The sequence below is a fragment of the Bos javanicus genome, chromosome 29, assembly GCF_032452875.1.
Source record: "Bos javanicus breed banteng chromosome 29, ARS-OSU_banteng_1.0, whole genome shotgun sequence".
Taxonomy (NCBI): Eukaryota; Metazoa; Chordata; class Mammalia; order Artiodactyla; family Bovidae; genus Bos; species Bos javanicus.
In genome coordinates this window covers 11643227-11666315 of record NC_083896.1, presented here as the reverse complement: position 1 = coordinate 11666315, position 23089 = coordinate 11643227, and the positions used below count along the sequence as shown (strand labels likewise).

The following is a 23089-nucleotide window of genomic DNA, read 5'->3' as shown; positions in this document are numbered from 1 at the left end:
TCCAACCAACCCTTAAATTGATTTGAACTTAGAGAGAGAAACACATTTTAAATATAGTCAGGCAACACAGAACATATGACTTAGATTTCAAGTGACATGAATACAGAACATATGAAGAGCTACTTTAAAATAATCTAACAAATATTAAATTCTCACTTTTATCTATCACAGATCCTTCTCAGCCAGGCAAAATTTCTGAGCAAGGAAATTCTTGAATTGGCTATTGTTGTCGTTGTTGTTGTTAGAATATGTCTCAACAACATTATTAACATTTAGAAATCCGTGAGAAAAAACTAATTTTCAAGTAAAAATCCATGATTTTTATAAAATTCTAATTTTACTTTACTGTCCCTTCTTTATAAGAATTTAAACACAGTTCTTGCATATTAAGAGCTTTATGGAGGCAAGGACCAGGCAGCCGCATTAACTAATGGAGCCTGACAAAAAAGAAATAATGAAGGGAAAAAAAGTGAATGGATGAATGACTGAACTAAGTAAATTATTTACCTGATTTATAAACACAGGCATTTGTAGGTTCTCTTCCTTAAGGAATTTGAATATGGTATCATTAACTGAAGGTATAATCATAACTATAATCAGCAAATATAAAGAACAATAGACTTTACTTATATGTGTCCACCAGACACTTAGAGCATGTTTTTGATTTTCTAATTATATGAGCTAATTGGTGAATCACATTTTATTGTGTTACTACATTATCAAACAGCCCTAAACCAAATTTGATTTTCTGGGCTTCAGCAACTTAACGACTCAGGGAAGAGAACTTGAAGATGTTAGAACTAAGCTTTAGCGACTTAACAGTTTTTTAAATTTTATTTTTCACATGAAAAAATCAAAACTCAAACTCCCTCTGTGTTCCCATATTAATTCTTTTTTTGGTCTTTTTTGTTTTTCAAAACTGTTTTTAGTTGACAGAGGAAGTCAGAAAGGGAAGGCTGAGTTAATGTAATGTGTTTTAATTCTCACAGTATGGCTCCATGAAGCTTTTCTTCGCTTCAGTGCTCTCTAGAGTGGAGCCCTTCACACTATTAAAGTGCTGCAAACTGCAGTGGGGAAAAAAGAAAGAAAACTTCAAAGAGAAGAAAACAACAAGCCTATGATAATAAATATCAGAGGAGAAAATTTTGTTAGGAAGTGCTTACAAGATAAGAATACTTTAGTGACATACATTGCATAGTTGGGGTCTACCAAAATCCTTCCTTAACATTTGTATGATCATACATGCTGAATTATAAATCCTAGAAGCATTATTTATACATATCCAAGTTTGTATTCAAAAGTTCCCCAGACAGCTACATGAACTATTGATGGCTTTACATTTACTCCATGGGTCTTTAGTTTTCAACCCAAGAAAAAAAAGCCATTTGCCTAATTCAATAGTATCCAGGATCTCTTTATAGGAAGGGAAGATGACGTCCAGGTGGGGATGTAACCGTCCTTTTAAAAGAAAATATTCCATGACTACAACTGGATCTAGTGAAATTATAAAGGAGTGAAAGGATTTTGGCATAGGTGAGACAATATTTCAAGCTTTACTTGAGGAGCATTTAAAACACGGAATAACAGGAAAGATATTTAAGAGGTTCTAGAGTTTACTGTTCATCACTAAGAGAGCATGATCTACACCGCCTAAGGGCCCCTAAGAAAAGAAATCCTACACTGATCCTTGGCAAAGACCTCAGGGGAAAGAATGAAATAGAAAGAACTAAGAATACTTCCATTTGATTCATTTCAATATTTGGCAAAACCAATACAATATTGTAAAGTTTAAAAATAAAATAAAATTTAAAAAATATATATCAAAATTTATACCCCCAAAAAATAAAATAAACATAAGTGTTATAAAAGTGGGCTGTGACATTTGTGAACATTTAGTAGCTTTCCAGGTCGAGCTAGTGGTAAAGAATCCACTTTTCAATGTAGGAGGTGCAAGAGACACAGGTTTGATCCCTGGGTCAGGAAGATCCCCTGGAAAAGGAAATGGCAACCCTCTCCAGTATTCGTGCCTAGAAAATTCCATGGACAGACTACAGTCTACAGGGTCACAGAGTTGTACACGACTGAGCAACTGAGCACAAGCAGCAAAAATAACTTTTCAGAGGAGTATACCAGTTCAGTAGTCTTTAAATACTTTTTGTTCACATTTGCTTAGAGGAATAGTTACTTACTGAGTGGTAAAGAGCCAAAAGGTATGAATAGTAATTCCCTCCAAGCCATAATTTTGTGTATTCTTACTGTGAAAAACCAAGAAAAACTGTCATGAAGGGCCTCCCATCATCTTCTGGGGGATTTATAGACAATCTATTGTCTCAACTTGCCTTGATGGTCTCACTCTACTTCCAATTAGTTTAACAATATATGCCATTTAATTTAAAAACAAACAAACAAACAAACAAAAAACAGGCTTTGGGGCTTCCCTTGTGGTTCAGTGGTAAAGAATCAGCCTGCCAATGAAGGAGACTCTGGTTTGATTTCTGGTCCAGGAAGATCCCAACATGCTGAGGAGCAACTAAGCCCCTGCACCACAAGTACTGAGCCTATGCTCTAGAGTCCGGGAGCCACAACTACTAAGCTCTAACTATTGAAGCCAGCACACTGCAACTATAGAATAGTTCCAGCTCAGAGCTGGAGAAAAGCCCATGTAGCAACAAAGACCCAGACAGCCAAAAATAAATAAAATTATTATTTTTTTTTAAAAAGGGGGCTTCCCAAGTGGTGCAGTGGCAAAGATGTCTGCCAACACAGGAGATTCAAGAGATATGGGTTCAGTCCTTGGGTCTGGAAGATCCCATGGAGGAGGGCATGGTAACCCACTCTAGTATTCTTGTCTGAAAAATTCCATGGACAGAGCCTGGCAGTCTACCTTCCATGAGGTTTCAAAGAGTTGGATGAGACTGAATGTGCATTCAATTTTGGCTTCCCCGGCAGCTCAGCAGTAAAGAATCCCCCTGCAATGCAGGAGATGCGGGCAGGAGCCTGGTTTGATCCCTAGGTCAGGAAGAGTCCCTGGAGAAGGAAAATGGCAACCTCCTCCAGTATTCTTGCCTGGAAAATCTCAATCCATGGAGTCACAAAAGAGTCAGACATGAGTGGGCAGCTAAACAACACTGAAAAATACTGCCAAATACAATTTTTTTCTTGACTAACAATATCTCCTGTGAGGTTTAAGCACCCTGGTAATGTTTTATGCTACTGGTGGTTTGCAGCCTGTACAGCTGCATGGAGATGGTTCCAGTTAACTCAGATCTGGCTCTGACCATCACCCAGCATCGTCTCTCCACCTGGAGAAGTGAGAGGATCGGCAGCTTTCTAGACATGGAGGGTCAGTAAAGTAGATGGAACTTCCCAGTTTTGAAATATGTTTTTGTTCAGATACTTGATTTTTCTGAACCTAATGGTTATGGAGTGTCAGCTGCTAGGTTTCCATGGTGGCTGGAAAATCAAATTGATGCTACATATTGTCCTGTCCTATTCTGAGCATTTAGCCTTCCTGGCCTCAAATGGAAGTTAAGACAAGAGCATAACCTATTCAAATTCAAACTTGGTATTTAAAATTCTAATTTCATAAACTTTGAGTACTTTATATATGTTTTTCTCTCCCTAACAGTCTTTAGCTAATTTCACTGCTTTTTCCTTTTTATTTCCCTTCAGTGCTATAGTAACCACCTGTCTGGGTGATAATATAATTTGATTTGAGATCTATTTTTATTTCCTGAAAAGAGGTTTTTCATGAATAAGACACGTGAACTAGTCCATGTTTTAATGTTCTTTAACTGGAATCCTAAATAATGATTCCTTTGAATTTTTTGTTCATGTCTATATTGTAATTTCATTAAAACTAACAGCATTCTAAAATGTAAGAAGAATGAATTTTATACATCCCCATATCACATATTAAAACAAGTGCTGAAACATGAATATCCAAGTGTTGGCTTTTTAGGACAAAGCAATTCTACCCAATGAGCAAGTATTGAGCTTGCATGATGTGCCAAGTGATATGAGAGACACTGAGAAAATAAAGATTTTAGTATATTATTCCTATTCTCAAGAAACATACAGTCCTTATAGAGGTGCCACATACAAACATTAAAACCTCACAGAAGTGTGATATCTAATATACAAAATACGGAAGTGAATTTGAGCCACAGCCCCTCTGTTGCCACATGCAAGAGCTATACAGATCCATTTACCATTGGCTGTGTATATATATTTGATTCCTAGTAGTATAGAATATGACAGTAATGACTAATTCTGTCCATTATTATAAGTGATTATAATACAGTAAATAAGACTTATCTCAATCTTTTGACTTTTAGCATATAAAGCTGAGTGATGAATTTCAACATTGGTTTAAAGGTATCTATGACAACTGGCTTAAAAAAAAAGAGTATCTATCCATATACTTACGCCATTTCTGTATCTTTTAAAAAATGTATTTTTTAAGATTGAAATATAACTGCTTTACAATGTCATGTTAGTTTCTGCTGTACAACAAAGTGAATCAGCTATATGTGTATGCAAGTTAAAACAATAAGTATATACCCATTAAAATGTCTAAAAATAAAAAGAGAAATTTTAGTTACAATAGCACATGATTATCTTTATGAAATTGTTGAGAAGAATAAATGAGAGAACACATCTTAGCTCCTGGCACATAGTAGGTATTCAGTAGTGAGAGCTATTCTAATGAGTTTTGGATTAACAGTCTGCAGGGTCACAAAATTTATTTGATCAAATACTGAATATTTACTCATTTTTCTCTCGTTCTCTTTCATTGTGGCACAGGGGATCTTTGATCTTCCATGTGGCATGAGCGGTCTTTAGTTGTAGCATGCAGACTCTTAGTTGTGGCATTTGGGATCTAGTTCTCTGACCAGGGATTGGAACCTGGACCCCTGCATTGGGAGTTTGGAGTCTTAGCCACTGGGCTCCCAAGGAAGTCTCTGTGTTTTCTTTTTAATATTCTCTTGCCCAGTTTGACCATCATGTTGCTCTGTTACTGGCATTCACTTTCCCAAGGCTGATCTCATTGCATCCTTTATATTCCCATCTTCTTAGGGATATAAGACTTTATTTTACTCTCTCTTTTTTTTTTTTTTTATACCCCTGTAGCTTCTGGCACCATGCCTTCTTCATAGTATGTTTCTGGAAGAATCTTTAGAACCAAGTCACGGGAGAACTCTAAAAATTGCATTGTTACTGAATTCTTCTCCATTAGGCAGCTCCTAATAACTGCAGTCTCTTCCTATGAAATATGGCTTCTTCCATCTTGGGACAGTTTTTATACACATGAATGAAGTGGTAAGTGGTAGTCGCTCAGTCATGTCTGACTCTGTGTGACCCCATGGACTGTACCCTGCCAGGCTCCTCTGTCCATGGGATTCTCCAGGCAAGAATATTAGAGTAGATAGCCATTCCCTGGGTCTTCCTGACCCAGGGATAGAACCTGCATTTCCTGCACTGGCAGGTGGATTCTTTGCCATCTGAGCCAGCAGGGAAGCATTGGTAAGTTCTAATTTATATACTGAATATATGAATTAAAGCATGATCTAACAGTTATTGCGAACCTACCATGTGCTAGGTATAAGCCCTGGAGAGAGAGGTATGAATGACATATGACTCCTGCCCTCAAATAACTCAGTCTAGCAGAGGGAGACTAATGAATGATAATAGGCAACAAAGTAATATGACTGCTGTGCTAATGCCTGTGATTACAGCAGCTGCAGAGACAACATAAAGGAAGGGATGTGTGATTGTACCTAGAGGTTGTCAAAAAGGGTTTCATAGAGGAGATGGTATGAACCAAACGTGTTCAGAGGCAGATGTCCATCAGAATGGGAAGGAAAGAGATGAGCCTATCAGGACATAGGGAACAGCGGGAACCACTTCTTCAGAATGCTCTGTGAGGGAAAACACTGGTCTGGAAGTCATTAAGACCTGTGTTGCAGTCTTGCTTCTGTGGTGTAACATGCTGGGTAACCCTGGCAAGGTCGTGGTGCTTCAGTTTTCTCATGCGGATGGAAGATCTCGGAGGTTGCTCCCTGCTCTGACCTTCTCACATCAGGGCTTTCCTCTCCATCTACTGTTGAAATCATATTTACTTTGCCTGTCACTTTGGTCAAGGTGCACCCAACCTTGACTTAAGGGCTTACTGAGGACTTTTCTATTAATTCTCCATTCCAAAGATCCCAGTCGACAACCCATAATCCTACCAGCTAATAATCTCCCTAATCTCCAGGGACTTCACGCATGTCCCTTCTCCTTGATCTTGTCAGCATCAGGAGGGAGACTAGCTTGCAGGATCACCTGCTCTCCTTTGCTCCACTCAAGGACTCCACCTTCACCACCTTCCCTATTTCTTCTTAAAGATCTCAAGTCTACCGGTAGAAATAAAAGGTAGCTCTTTATCTTTGAAAAAGGAAAAAAAGGGGGAGTTTTGCTCTACCCTCAATCCAAAAGAAAGAACTGAAGGCTGATATTCATTATCTGCATCCTTTTTTCCAACACATTGAACTTTACATATCTCTGCTGAATGGATGAAAAACAAGTACTGAAAGTGATAGTTAATAAACCAGCATGGAAGCTCTAATCAGGATGAGAGCATCATTAAACAAAGCCTGGAGGTTTGTCACACACAACCAAACTGCCCACTACTTTCTTTAATAATGTCCCTCCTTCTAGACTGTTTCCACTAAAATTGTATCTCCTCTTCATATTAAGAGGAATTATGACAGAGAAATTAAAAGCTCAGAAGATGGAATCTAAAAGTCCCAAATTCCAATTCTGTCACTTATATAAGCTATTGAAATTCATCTTTGCTAAGCATTATACCCATTAGTGTAAGTGTTAATATTGTTTCTTTGAATAGAAGTAAGCAAAAAAATTTCTGGTTAAACTTTAGTGAGCATCTATTTTGATCTAAGGCATGTATCTGGTTATCTCAGGAATACTATTCAATTATAATGAGATTGGTTTACAAATATACAACATTATAAGAAGTTAAAATTAGAATACATAACATGTCTTAATGATCAGGATAACCACGATGGTGTGCTCACTCACCTAGAGCCAGAAATCCTGGAGTGCGAAGTCCAGTGGGCCTTAGGAAGCATTACTATGAACAAAGCTAATGGAGGTGATGAAATTTCAGGTGAGCTATTTCAAATTCTAAAAGATGATGCTTTGCAAGTGCTTCACTCAATATGCCAGCAAATTTGGAAAACTCAGCAGTGGCCACAGGACTGGAAAAGGTCAATTTTCATTCCAATCCCAAGAAAGGTAATGCCAAAGAATGTTCAAACTAATGTACAATTGCACTCCCATGTTATTTTACTGCATGAGTAGCTTTAATTTTTCTTTACCTTTAAAGAACATTCCAGACTATCCACCAGCTATCCCCGACCTACTTGTCTAGCTACAGATCTTAGATCTTATCTTCAAAATCATTTTCTAGCTAAGTAACTGAACTTAAATAAAATACCTCCTCTCTTTGGTATCTTTATTAATGTCATACACTCTACCATAAAGGGACTTCCCAGGTGGTACAGTGGTAGAGAGTCTGCCTGCCATTGCAGGAGACGTGGGTTCTATCCCTGGCCATAGAGCTGGATTCTATTTGGGGACATGGGACGCTTCCATTTATGTCAGTCAAAGGCTGTCTCTTCTATAAAGTCAAACAATTTTTCTTATCAATCTTCTGGAAATCACTACTCTATTCTCTAAATCATCTTCCCCATGCTAGTAGCAATAATGATACTACTATTACTACTAGTATTAGTACTACTACTGCTTCTTTTCTTAAGTATCTAATATATGCTAGGCACTATGATAAGTTGATCTAATAATCAAATAAAACAAATCCTGGGGGCTAGACATTTTAATGTTAATTTTACTATTGAGAAAACCAGGGTTCTAAGCTAAGCAACTTCTCCAAGGTTATACAGTCATAAAGGGAAAGTGAAAGTGTTAGTCGGTCAGTCGTGTCCGACTCTTTGCGACCCCATGGACTGTATTCCTCTGTCCAAGGAATTCTCCAGGCAAGAATACTGGAGTGGATTACCATTCCCTTCTCCAGGGCATCTTCCTGACCCAGGGGTCGAACCTGGGTCTCCCGCATGGCAGACAGATTCTTTACAGTCTGAGCCAACAGGGAAGCCTGAACATAGTCATAGGTAACATAAATTGGGACCATCTTGTTCATCTTTCTCATCACTTAGTAATGGGAAGCATATGCTCAATCCAAACTTGTGGAAGAAGATTAAAGAAGGAGTGGCTCTAAGGAGAGAGGAAAGAATGGGATGTATCTAGAGCTTGAATTGAAGGGAATTTTAATGTTAAACCACTGGTCTTTCTCCCTGGTCATCCAGACCTCTTTCTCTCACTGTACCTGTGGTCTTCCTTATAGTTCAGCTCCTCACATTGTGCCTTATCTTTCCTGGTACACTGTCCTCCGGTTCAGATGAAACACTGTATTTTAGATTTTTTTTCTCTTGTGTCACCTATCATACTGACTTGCCCACAGTAGTCATTTCATAAATAGTTATTAAAGAAATAAATCAATTGCACCTTATGTTAAGAGCTTTTTTTTTTTTTTGCCATGGATCTTTTAAAATCTCTTTGTATTCAAAAGTCCTACTTACCATTGTCAGTTTGCAAAGGAATGAACTTGCTTTCTCTCTAATCATTTTACTTCAAAGCTTGCTAACACTAAGCTGTCTCCCTTTTTCATCTGAATATAAGTCACAGTTTCAGCATGCTTCAACATCAATCCATCGACCAACAAATATTTGTTGAGTGACTCTCCCTGCCTTCTTTACTAGTTCATGTGATTTCTTTTAATCTGATTTCAAAAGTACATCAGTATCTTCACAACCTTGGAAAAGAACTACAGCACTTTATCACTCTGCTAATTTATCTGCTCTTTCATCAAGATCACATGAAGAAGTTTTTTAAGTTCTGTGATTCTGAAAAAATGCTTTGGTTTACTCATTATAAAACAAACAAACTAAAAGGTCAGATCGATTTCTCTGGATCAGATGCTAAGGGAGAGCATTCTGTTGTTTTATGTTATTTCACCTTTCCTGGAGCACTATGGGGCTTCCCAGATGGCTCATCAGTAAAGAATTTGCGTGTTAATGCGGGAGACGCAAGTTCAATCCCTGGGTCGGTAGGATCTCCTGAAGTAGGAAATGGCAACCCACTCCTATACTCTTGCCTGGGAAATCCCACGGACAGAGGAGCCTGGTTGGCTACAGTCTATGGGGTCTCAGAGTCAGATATGACTTAGTGACTGAGCACAGGCACGAAGCACCTTAGGATTATGACAGGGGACTGAGTATGAATGCTGTTCCTGGCCCCACCACCTAGCCAGTTGATAAAATATGGAACCTGGAAGGTTTCACGTTGTCTATATGTAACCTTCTTCAGAGTATTCTAACAACAGTATTAATAATTAACATACTATATTCACATACATTATTATTTGCTCCTCATATCAATTCTAGGTGGGTCAGTATCAATATCTGAATCTTATAGATGAGTAAATAGCCCAAAAATGATAGACAAATTGCTTGAAATAGCTCAGTTTGGGGTTTAGGACTCTGAATCTAGTCCTAATCATGTCCGACTCTTTGCGACCCCATGGACTGTATTCCATGGACCTGTATTCCAATGGACCCCTGATTCCATTACATTATGCTGTACACATAGGTTTCACTCTAAAAGTGAGAGATAACCTGGCTGAATTATATGAAATTGTCGATGTTTAATTGGTTTTAACTTAAACAATCCTGCAATTCTGCACATTTCAACCTGAGAGTTGACAATTACTTACTATGGTGAGAAGACGCTAGAATTCTAGTCAAGCTGTCTGGGTTAACAGCACGACTCTCTCACACTCTAGTTATAAAATGTTGAATGAATTACTTAACCTCTCTGAGCCTTGGCATTCTTATTTACAAAATAGATGGTAATTAAATTATTGGGTTGTATAAACACTGAATGATATAACTTTGTAAAAGTTTAGTGTTTAGCACCTAGTGAACCCTCAAAAATACTAGCTACAATTATTCTGAGGTTTTCCCTAGGTCTGTGTAGGCATATTTAAATCCTGCCTATTCACTCTTCTAAAGAGAAACTAGTACAGGCACACGCATGTGTTGGAGGCAGAGGGAAAATGGTAGGTACATGTTAAGTTGTGCTCAATATTCACACAGAGGACTTGAGATACCCTCTTTCCTCTGTGAGATTCAATTAACTTAGATCAAATAGAAACCTATCTGAACAAAAAAGTATAATATATTTTTCAACGAAAAATTTAAAAGTTCAAGTTCCTACATTGGTATCAATTCTTCCCAGACTGGATCCTAGAGTTTAGAAGATGGGCTTCCCTTGTGGCTCAGCTGGTAAAGAATCCACCTGCAATGAGGGAGACCTGGGTTTGATCACTGGGTTGGGAAGATCCCCTGGAGAAGGGAAAGGCCACCCACTCTAGTACTCTGGCCTGGAGAATCCCATGGACTGGATAGTCCCTGGGGTCCCAAAGAGAACGACTTCCACATGTATACTGAAGTTCCTGCTGACAACAGCTAGCCACAACAGGGACGCTGGGCTGCACACTGGATATACCTAATCTCTTTATCTCTGGACCCTTGACTGTCCAATCCCCAGGGCTTTAAAAAATTCCAGCACTGTGGTAACTGGAAGCTGATAGTATAAGCTCTAAACAGTGTATCGTGATTAACCAAAGGTTATTGCTGCTGGGTTTTTTTTTTTTTTTTCCCTCTTGGAACAAAAATACTCAAAAGCGTATGAACATAAATCCCCAATTACATTAAAATAAATAAATTCCATAAATACCTTAAGCATAGTAAACAAATATTAATTAATCAGACAGTAAATCCTGGATGGGAAGCACCAAGGATTGAAGGCAGTTGGTAGGAAGGGAGAAGTTATGAAGGGATTTAAATCATATTTTTACCACACTATCATTTTTCTTAATGACATTAGGATGACTTTTTTTGACATGTGTTCTCTGTGTAATTACTACTTATCTTCCAAAAAACCTCCATTCTTCTCCTTTTCCAGATACCTAATGCTACCATAAACCCTGCCCTTCCTTCCCTAGCCCTTCTTGCACAAAGGCTAGGTTAGGTTTATGTCATTTCTCTGTGTCTACAGAGTATTTGTGTAGATCCTTTGCCCAGACTGTAGATTGTGTTTGTCACAGCTTCCCTTCCAAGGAACAAGTGTCTTTTACTTTCATGGCTGCAGTCACTGGCCACAATGATTTTGGAGCCCTAGAAAAGAAAATCAGTCACTGCTTTCACTTTTTCCCCTTATATTTGTCATGAAGTGATGGGCCTAGGGCTTCCCTGATGGTTCAGTTAGTAAAGAATCCACCTGCAGTGCAGGAGACCTCTGTTAAATTCCTGAGTGGGGAAGATCCACTGGAGAAGGGAAAGGGTGCTCACTCCAGTATTCTTGGGCTTCCCTTGTGGCTCAGCTGTTACCGAATCTGCCTGCAGTGCAGGAGGCCTGGGTTCGATCCCTGGGTTGGGAAGATCCCCTGGAGAAGAATACCTACTCCAGTATTCTGGCCTAGAGAATTCCATAGACTGTATAGTCCTTGGGGTCACAAAGAGTCTAGATGCCATAATCTTAGTTTTTTTTTTTTTTTTTTTTTTAAGGTTGAGTTTTAAGCCAGCTTTTCCTATTCTCTTCTTCCACCCTCACCAAGAGGAGGTCTAGCTCCTCTTCACTTTCTGTAGTTAGAGTGGTATCATCTGCATAGCTCAGTGGTTATTTCTCCCAGCCATCTTGATTTCAGTTTGTGATTCATCCAGCCCGGCATTTCGCAGGATATATTCTGCATAGAAGTTAAATAAGCAGAGTGGCAACACAGAGTCTTGTTGTATTCCTTTCCCGATTCCGAACCAGTCAGTTGTTCCATGTTCAGTTCTAACTGTTGCTTCTTGGCCCACATAAAGGTTTCTCAGGAGACAGGTAAGATAGCCTGATATCTCTTTAAGAATTTTCCACAGTCTCTTTGCTGACAAAGATCTGTATAGTCAAAGCTATGTTTTTTCCAGTAGTCAAGTACGAGTGTGAGAGTTGGACCATAAAGAAAGCTGAGTGCTGAAGTTGATGTTTTTAAACTGTGGGGCTGGAGAAAACTCTTGAGAGTCCCTTGATTTGCAAGGAGATCAAATCAGTCAATCCTAAAGGAAATTAACCCTGAATATTCATTGGAATGACTGATGCTGAAACTGAAGCTCCAATACTTTGTTCACTTGATGTGAAGAATGGAGTCATTGGAAAAGACCCTGCTGCTGGGAAAGATTAAAGGCAGGAGGAGAAGGGGGTGACAGAGGATGAGATGGTTAGATGGCATCACTGACTCAATGAACATGAGTTTGAGCAAACTTCAGGAGACAGTGAAGGACAAGAGAGCCTGGCGTGCTGCAGTCCATGGGGTCACAAAGAGTCAGACATGACTTAACAACTGAACAACAAGTAGAATGTGTTTTCTACAAGCTTCTGGCTTTAGATTCAATCAGACACGGATTCTAACCTGAAATTGGCCACTATTAGTTTTGTGACTTTAGAAAGATACATAGACTCAGTTCCTCCTCAGTAAAATCAGACAGTATTTATATTTACCTCAATAGAGGTGTCTTGGAATTTTAAATTAACCAAGAAGTATAGCACAGTGCTCAAGCATACATACTATACATACTCCAATTGATCAAATATAGAGATTATAAAGTTACTTAGAGCCAGATTTCCTCCCAAGTTTGATTCTGCCAGTTTCTACCTGTGAGATATCTGTGTCAGTTCCCTCATCTGTAAATCAGGGTTCTTAATCTCATTGAGTTGTGAAGAGCTGAATGAATTAGTGAATTAGTATAAATGAAAAGAATAAGTAAAATACTTGAGACATACTAAATGTTATTGCTATTATACTATCCATCATTATTACAGAAAGGTAGAGAAAGGTGCTCAGCAAATCCTCTCCCCAGGACAACTTAAAAACAGAATTGCCAAAAACAGCCATTTCTGGACTCTGGGAACTGACTAAAGGCATATATATTTAAAAAAAAAAAAAAAAACACCTTTGATTCAGGAACCTGAGTTAGCAACAGTGGAAATCTGATGTTCTAGACTAGGACTACTCTTATACATTTCCTCCCCCAAATTCTGTGGGTGCAATAGTTCTACAAGGGCAGGAAAATCTATGAAAACTAGAAGTTTGCTGTCACAGGAAACCAACTTCTTTGGAGCAGCATATGGAAAATCTCATAATCAGGCATGCTGTCAAAGAACAACAGTGATTTTGGGGGTAAATACTAGAAAAGTAAACACCATAGTAACTTAAGCTAGTGATATTGGTTGGTGAGAGCTACAGACTGTCTGGGCTTCCCAGGTGGCATGAGTGGTAAAGACCCTGCATGCCAATTCAGGAGACAGAAGAGACATGGCTTCGATGCCTGGGTTGGGGACAGTTCCTGGAGGAGGGCATGGCAACCCACTCCAGTATTCTTCCATGGAGAATTCCATGGACAGAGGAGCCTGGCAAGCTGCAGTTCATAGAGTAACAAAGAGTGGGATATGATTGAAGCAACTTAACACACATGCAGAGACTCCAGACTAGCTAGAAATATAACAGGAAAATCTGTTGAATAAATCATGGCAAGCCTTGATAGCTCCAAATGATCCTTGCCAGACAGAAGATTGAGTGCATGTACAAGGACATCCATAGATGCAGTAGAAACTGTAGAAGGTCCTAGCCATCTACGCATCTCAGGATGAATGTGAGGGCATGAACATATGCAGGGCAATCATAATAGAATCTATTATAAAATAAAATCTCAGACAGATTTGTAAACTGTTTGAATTTAAAACACATTTCTACCCACAGGATAATCTAATTTACCAAGTATGAATCAGAATCAGGTATGACAACTATTTTACCCAAGCCTAACCTGCTAGGGTTTTGCCTAACCTACCTGGGAAAGACCAACTTCAGCACCCACTAGTCACTCAGTAGCCTAAGGGGAAAAACTGAAAAGCGATGGTGACATTCACAACCCAGAGGCAGCAGCTTACTAAAAGACTGAAATTAAGTCATAAGAATATAAAACACTATGCCTTCCCTTTGCTACCTGACCACCGCATTATTAAAGGCTTATTTACTTCAGTTCCTTTTACTCAGCACATCATGTTTTTCAATAAAAAAAATTACAAAGCATAATAAAAGTTAAAACACATAGTTTGAAGAGACTGAACAACTATTAACCAGAGGCAGATATGACAGGAATGTCAGAATTATCAAAACAGGAATTTTTTAAAAAATAATTGATATTTTTTTTAATAATTGATATTTTTAATGGTTTAATGGACAAAGTAGACATCATGCAAGAGCAGATGAATAATGTAAAAGTAAGAGATGAAAATTCTTGGAAATGTCCAAAAAAATAAATGCTAGAGATAAAAAAACGCCTCTGTAGCTGAAATGGAGAATGTTTTTTGGCGGGTTCATTAGTAGACAGGGCATGACTGAGGAAAGTATCTCCAAGTTTGAAAATAGTATGAACTTGAAAACTGAAAACAACAACAAAAGACTAAAAAAAAAATCAACCAAACAGAATATGCAAAAACTGTGGGACACCTAAAAAAGATGTAACATACATGCAATGTCAGAAGAGGAAGAAACAGGGAAAGGAACAAAAACAATATTAAAAGCAATAATGACTGGGAAGTTTTTCCAAATTAATGTCAGACATCACACCTCAGACAGAGGAAGTTCTGAGAATAACACAAAAACCTAGGCATGTCATATACAAACTTTAGAAAGTCAAAGATAAAAAAACAAATTTTGAAAGAAGCTAGAGGGAAAAAAGCACCTTACCTACATAAGAGCAAAATTAATTATATTTGATTTCTCCTCACAAACAATGCAAACAAGAAGAGAATGGAGTTAAATATTTTAAACAGAGAGAGGAAACACACACACACACACACACCCCAAGAATTCCATACTCTGTAGAGAATTATCCTTCAAAAGTGAAAGAGAAATAAAGAGTTTCTCAGACAAAAACGAAAAATTGAAGAAACGCATCCCCAGACCTGCTTTGCAAGAAATGTTAAAAGAAGTTCTTCAGTGTGAAGGTAAATGATACAGGTCAGGAAAATGATCTACATAAAGAAAGTGTATTAGAGCCTAAATAAATAAAACAAATAACTAAACTCACTTTATTTTTATTATTCTTAATTGACCTAACAGATAACTATTCAAAATAGTAACATCAACAGTATATTCAACTCTGCATTTTTATGTGTGTGTAAGTACATACAACAACAACACAGTGAACAAGTCCATGTCTCTTCTGTCTCTTGCATTGGCAGGCAGTGCTTCCCACTGCACCACCTGGAAGATTATATTAAATATATAAAGTGAAAGAAAGTGAATATAAATAAAGTGAAAGAAAGTGAAAGTGTTAGTTGCTTAGTTGTGTCCAACTCTTTGTGACCCATGGACTGAAGCCTGCCAGGCTCCTCAATCCATGGGATCCTCCAGGCAAGGACACTGGAGTGGGTTGCCATTCCCTTCTCCAGGGGATCTTCCTGACCCAGGGATTGAACCCAGGTCTCCTGCATTGCAGGCAGATTCTTTACCATTTAAACCATGAGGGAAGCCCATATGTAAAGCAATGATAAACTATACCCTGCTAACACTAATCATAGGAAACTGACAGTAGTTATATGAAGTTAGAGAGGATTTCGGAACAAGGAAAATTATCAGGGATAATGAAGTGCATTAAACAATTATAAAGAAATTAGTACACTAGGCAGTTCTTAACAATCTTTAGTGGGTGTGCCCCTAGCAACAGTGAGGGGAAAAGGGATAAGAATTCAAGGAGAAAGAAATGAATCCACTATTTCAGTTGGAGACTTTCACACCCCTCTATCAGAAATGCACCATTCAGCAGACACAAAATCAGCAAGGACATAGTTGAACTCAACAGCACTATTAATCAACTGGATACAATTAACATCTGTAGACTACTTCACACAGCAACAGCAGATTATACATGCTTCTCAAGCTCACATGGAACATTTACCAATGTAAACTACTTTATGGGCCATAAATCACACCTTAAATTTTTTTTTTAAAAGTAGAAATCATACAGTGTCTGCTCTTAGACCACAATGGAATTAAATTAGAAATCAAAACCAGAAGTATAAATGGAAAAATCCTAAAATACTTGGGCATTAAACAACACACTTCTAAACAAAACGGGGAAACCAAAAGTCTCAAGAGAAATTTTAAAATATTTGAAACAAATTGAAAATAAAAATACAACTTAACAAGATTAATTGGATGCACGTGAACCAAGAACTTCCTCATGTACAAGCCGGATTTAGAAAAGGCAGAGGAAACAGAGGTCAAATTGCCAAAATCTGTTAGATCATAGAGAAAGCAAGGGAATTCCACAAAAACATCTACTTCTGCTCCATTGACTATGCTAAAGCCTTTGTGTGGATCAGAACAAAGTGGAAAATTCTCAAAGAGATGGGAACACCAGACCACCATACCTGTCTCATGAGAAACCTGTATGAGAGTCAAGAACAAAGAGTTAAAACTGAACATGGAACACTGGACTGGTTCAAAATTGGGAAAGGAGTATGTCAAGGCTGTGTGTAGTCGCCCTGCTCATTAACTTCTATGCAGAGTACACTATGCAAAATGCCAGGTTGGATGAATCACAAGCTGGAATCAAAATTGCCAGGCGAAATATCAGCAGCCTCAGATATTCAGATGATACCACTCTAATGACAGAAAGCAAAGAGGAACTAAAGAGCCTCTTGATGAAGGTGAAGGAAGACAGTGAAAAAGCTGGCTTAAAACTCAATATTGAAAAAGCAAAGATCATGGCATCTGGTACCATCACTTCATGGCAAATAGAAGGGGAAGAAGTGGAAGCCATGACATTTTCTTTTCGTGGGCTCCAAAGTCACTGCAGAGAGGGACTACAGCCATGAAATTAAAGGATGCTTACTCACTGAAAGGAAAGCTATGACAAACCTAGACAATGTATTAAAAAGCAGAGATATCACTTTGCTGACAAAGGTCCATATAGTGAAAGCTATGATTTTTCCAATAGTCATATATGGATGTGAGAGTTGGACCATAAAGAAGGTTGACTGCCAAAGAACTGATGCTTTCAAATTGTGGTGTTGGAGAAGACTCTTGAAAGTCCCTTGGCCAGCAAGGACATCAAACCAGTCAGTCCTAAAGGAAATCAACCCTGAATATTCATTGGAAGGACTGATGCTCCAATACTTTGTCTACCTGATGAAGAGGTGAATGACTGGAAAAAACCTTAGAAAACTGGATAAAGGGAAGTGGATCAAATGCAAAGCAAGCAAAGACAAGAAAGAAAAAAAAAAGCAGAAAATGAAATTGAATAAAGGAAATCAATAGAGAAAATCAACAGAAGTAAAAGAGTTCCCTGAAAAGATCAATAAAATCAACAAACACCAAGCCAGCCTAAATAAGAAAAAAAATGAGAGGTGATACAAATTACTACCAGAAAGGAAAGAGGGCACATCAGTACAGATCCCACGGACATTAAAGGATAATAGAGGAATATTATGAAAAACTCTATACCCCCAACTTTGTTAACCTAAACGAACCATTTCCTTGAAAGGCAATCTGCCAAAATTGATAAAAAAAAAAAAAAGAAAACCTGAATACACGTATTTTCTAAACAAGAAACCAGAAAAAGACAGTATTAGGCAAGAAAAGTACAAACCAATACCTCTCATGAACATGGATGTAAAAATCCTCTACTATTATTTGAATCTGTATCATTGTTATCTTCATAGCACTTATTATAATTATATTACATTGCAATTGTCTGTCTATTTCCCTAGTCCATTAGACTTCCAGACCCCCCCAAGGGCAGGAGTCATTTCTTATTCATCTTTCTGTACACAATACCTAGCAGAGCATCTGGTACACAGTGGGTATTCAAATAAATATATGTTAAACTGAATTTTGTCAGATCCAAACCTTTCAGATTGGGAGCAATTGTAGAGGTTTTTAAAATCTGCCTTAGGGGCTCGCAGAATTGTATATCTGTTAGATAGGAAATATATACTGTCTAAGACCACCATTTCTACCTATATACTCAGTTGGAGTTACAGGCTCCAAATAAAATTAAAACGATAGAGAATGAATTTGTAAACAGTTGATTTATGTAATCAATTTGCCAACATCATCAGCTTCATTAAAATAGCAGTGCTATGCTGAATTGCATTAAGGCTGGAAAATTACTTTCGAAACAGAAATAAATAAGCTTAAGTAAGTGATTGGGAGCTAAAATTACCTGCTAGTAACAGAGCTGTAAGTATGAACAGTAATTATTGAGAAATACTTTTCTGAAAAGAATTAAGTACCACTGTTATTTCAACTTGCTTTTATCCTTGTAAATAGACAGAAATATGGTGAGTGCTATGGGCATTTATTTCACTTGAAATTGAGGTTTAAAGACCTGCAAAAAGCATTTACTTCATTTGAAACTGAGGTTTAAAGACCTGTAAATATCCTTGGAGATTTATACATATATGTGTATATATGCATATATCCATATAAAATTACAATATATTACACACATATCTTAAGATGCCTATATTTTCAGCTGAAACAATGTGATAAAATGAGAGCATTCTTTCTTAGTTAAAAATTTGGTAAGAACTGAGCTGGTATATTCCTACTATATTAATTATCTTTTAATACTTTTCCAGCTATCTAGGCTTACAAAAGAAGACAGATAAAATGCAGTTCCCATTTTCAGAGCATGCATTCAGTTCTAAAGGCCTCTTGAGGGTGGTTTGTCAATTTTCTTTGAAATCAAGGGGCTTAGAAAGATTCAGAGGCGGTATACTTGTATGCATTTTATCGCTTGTCATCACAAGGAATAAAAGATTCCTCTCTCTTATTTGAGCTATGAATCAAACCTGACCAAGGACTATTTCACCCAATTGTTGTTTTGGAATTCAGGCACCTTAAAACCAAAAGAGAAAATACATTTTAAACCGATAACCTATTTTTTCTACATCTAACTTTAAAGGAATTTTCCCCTTGTTTTTGCTAAGTATTCTTGGTATTCCAGGCTTCACTGGTGACTCCGTGGTAAAGAATATGCCTGCCAATGCAGGAGGTGTGGGTTTGACCTCTGGTTTGGGAAGATCCCCTGGAAAAGGAAATTGCGACCCATTGCAGTATTCTTGCCTGGAGAATTCCATGGACAGAGCAGTCTGGCAGGCTATAGTCCATGGTGTTGCTAGAGAGTCAGATACAACTTGGTGACTAAGTAACAACAACTTGGTATGTCATCAGCAGAATCTGCCCACGTGCACATTGTTGGTGATTACTTTACACTGCTCATCCACTACAGTCAGTGATGGATACCTTTAACGTAGGTTCACAGTAAAGGCCTTCAGACTACTTCAAACTATTAGCTGATATCCTCTTAGTTTTATATATATATATATATATAAAACCACTTTAAACATAAGATAAAAAACTAAAGTACTCAACATGAAGTCAATTACCTTGGCAACATGGCATGTATTCTTTAGAAGAGATCTCTAGGCAGACTGTAAAGGGTAACCACTACTGCCTAAAATCATAGCAGAAGGTCCACAGCATTCAGCCTTCCCCAAATTTACTAGGATACAATTACTTTGTTGGTTTCCGGTCATTTTAAACGTGGAGTCCTATAAACGCGCCAGTATCCAAATATGCAAACAGTTTATTCTTATGAGAATAGACTGTCCGGCCAATGATTGATTTAGTTAACTAGAGCCGGAAAATGTTTTTGGGTTCTTGAGAAAGCCACTTGGAGTTAAAAACAAAGCAGTTATATACTTTAAAATTTTTAAATCCTCTCTTTCAGACACATTTTAAGTAATAAATCATCTTTCATAATAATGTCTCAAGGTGTTCTCACACACATTATCTTATTATGAAATAAGAAAGGATTTTAGCCCTTTATATAGGAAGCAACTGAAGCTTAGAGAGGTCAAGTACCTTGACCAAGTCCAGGGAACAGGTTAGGAAGTTGGGGTGGCCATTTATAGTTTTTGATTCCTGGTTCAGGATTCCCACTGAAAATATGGGAACTTCAACAAATTTTCATCAGTTTTGCAAGAAAATGTTTTCCCACTGAGCTAATATTGGAGTAAAAACTTAAAACAAGATGCACTCCTTAAAACAAAACAAAACAAAACAAAAAACCCACCACCAAACTGGGTTCAAAATTGCAATCCCAAAGCCACATCTCTCCTTCAATGCTCCTGCTCATCCTACTTGTCCATCAAGGAAGTACTGGCAAAGACATGTTTATTCTTTTGCTAAAAATCACCCTTAAAGGAGCAGCCCCCTAAGCCAAAAAGCAGAATTATCAGGGGGGAAAAAGACACACTGAAACAAGGCCTTGAGTGTGCTTGCAGTAATCATTCATAAAATGATTAAAAATTAAGAGTTTAATTTTTTCAAGTGCTCTCTTAAAAAATTTTTGAGTGTCACTGATGTTTCAACCACATTCAAAGTGGAACCAAGAATAGTAGGATGTGCAATGAAGCCCATTCATAAAATCTGCTTATTCATTCACTCATATATGTCTCAGGCTCCTACCATATTCTGGAGATGTTGAGCAATGTAGGTTCAGAGTCAGTGCTAATATTAGGACCAATGAATGATCAATGTTAAAGTATTATGACTTAAATTTTCAAAAATCTTAAAAGACGAGTGTGAAATACAAGCAGCACCATAACGTAAGTATCATGATAAAGGTGGACAGATGGCACCGTGGGAGTCTGCAGATGACACGCACAGCCTCGGCTGGAGCAAAGGAAGTATCCAAGAAATTTTTTTTTCCCAGATTGCAATGCTTACACAGTCTTGGAGGATGAACAGAAAATAAAATGGAGATGAATATTCTCTAGATTTCTAGATAAATGGCTCAAAGTACATAACCACCATGTCCATAAGTCATGTCATCATGTAGCCAGCAGTCATGTATGGATGTGAGAGTTGGACCATAAGGAAGGCTGAGTGCCGAAGAATTGATGTTTTAAACTTCTAGTGCTGAAGAACACCCTTGAGAGTTCCCCGGACTGCAAGGAGATCAAACCAGTCAATCCTAAAGGAAATCAACCCCGGATATTTACTGGAAGGACCAATGCTGAAGCTGAAGCTCCAATACTTTGGCCACCTGCTGTGAAGAGCGGACTCATTGGAAAAGACCCTGAGGTGGGGAAAGACTGAAGGCAAAAAAGAGAAGGGGGCGGGCAGAGGATGAGATGGTTAGATAGCATCCTTCACTCAATGGATATAAATTTGAGCAAACTCCAGGAAATAGTGGAGGACAGAGGAGCCTGGTGTGCTACAGACAAATGGGGTCACAGAGTCAGATACGACTTAGTGACTGAACAACAAAAACAATATAAACACCAAGAGAAAACAAAGAGAAAGTATCTGATAAACTGTTTGGACTACAAAGAGTTTACCACGACTAGAAAATGGAGCAAAGTGTAGGTTTGTATTTTCCAAAATGGATCTAATTTGATATATTGCATTGTTACCTAGTTAGATTTGGAACCAGAAGCCAACTCAAACCATGCTTGTAAGGCACATACATAATTTTGCTAAAGTAATTTATGGTTGTAATTTTCAGACACTTTAATGTTTTTAGAACATGAACGTGCCTCTTTCAGAAAAGAAAGTGGGCTAGTACAGTCTATGAAATTAAAACTGTCTGGGCTCTTTGGAAGCCCACCAGGGACTCCTTGCTGGGAGATCTGTGATTATCTAGGAGCTTCCCAGGTGGTAAAGAACCCGCCTGTCAATGAAAGAGACGTAAGAGACATGAGTTCGATCCCAGGGTCGGGAAGATCGCCTGGAGGACGGTATGGCAACCCACTCCAGTATTCTTGCCTGGAGAGTTCCAAGGACAGAGGAGCCTGGCGAGCTACAGTGCATAGGGTCGTACAGAGTTGGACATGACTGAAGCGACTAAGCATACACACACAATATTCTAGAGCCAGCTAGATGGCATTTCTTCACTCTCAAAAATTTCTTCACATTTAAAATTATTTCCCTCACTTCTTTGTTCATTGATATATTCCTTTTAAGATTTCAGGCAAGTAGGAAATAGCTCTGTCTTATGAAAACTAGTTGGGAGATTCTGACATTGTTAAAAAGAAAAATAAATACTAGTCAATTAGTAGTATGTATATTAAAAGAACAATAATGCTCAATGAAATATTTACTGAGCAGTCTTGAAACAATTTTAAGAGAAGGGCAAAGAACATCAGATGCAAAAAAGAGGATTAAAAAATGAAAAGTTTGTTCATTGAAACTGCAGCCTGGTTTGTGGTCTGGAAAGCAGGAGGCCTGGAGTCCAGCCCTGAATCTAATCTGGAAAAAAGTTATCTTCAACTTGCCCTCAGTTTCTGAATCTAAAATCTAAAATTTAATCTTAGGTAATGATCTCTAAGGTTTTGGTTTGTTTCTGTTTTTATTTTTCAACATCCCAAACACTCACAATTATCAGAAATTTTAAGACTAAAGGAAAATGACTGGTTGCATGAACTTTGCAAGATCAGACTCCAGACAGAGTTATTCACATGGACTATCTTAGTCTTTCCTTTCTGGTCATACTGTATGTGGTTTTAGCTGGGAAAAAAAGAGCAAAAATTAACTTGGATATGGTTTCCCTGTAAGAGGAAAGACCACCAAATCTTTGGACAAGATAGGTTACTCTCTTTTCAAAAACTGTAATAAAAACTGCACAGAACATTTATCCCACAACATATATACTATTTCTTAAGAAAGCCAAAAAGTTGGCCAAACTTTTTTTTTTTTTAAAGAGTCATTTAAGTGGGAACTAAGAAAGGCTTGTTGTTCATGAACTGTTATAAATATCCAAAGTTAGAGCTTTCTGAAATGTTTTATCATGCCATGTATGGCATTTTCATAAAGAAAACCTTTAGCTAA

The 23089-nt window shown here is 37.8% G+C and overlaps 1 protein-coding gene across 15 annotated transcripts in view; it reads right to left on the bottom strand.

Annotated features, from left to right (window-relative positions):
* DLG2 (discs large MAGUK scaffold protein 2) overlaps positions 1-23089 on the bottom strand; it is a 2330119-nt gene that overhangs the window by 795323 nt on the left and 1511707 nt on the right. The gene's annotated exons all lie outside the window — the stretch shown is intronic.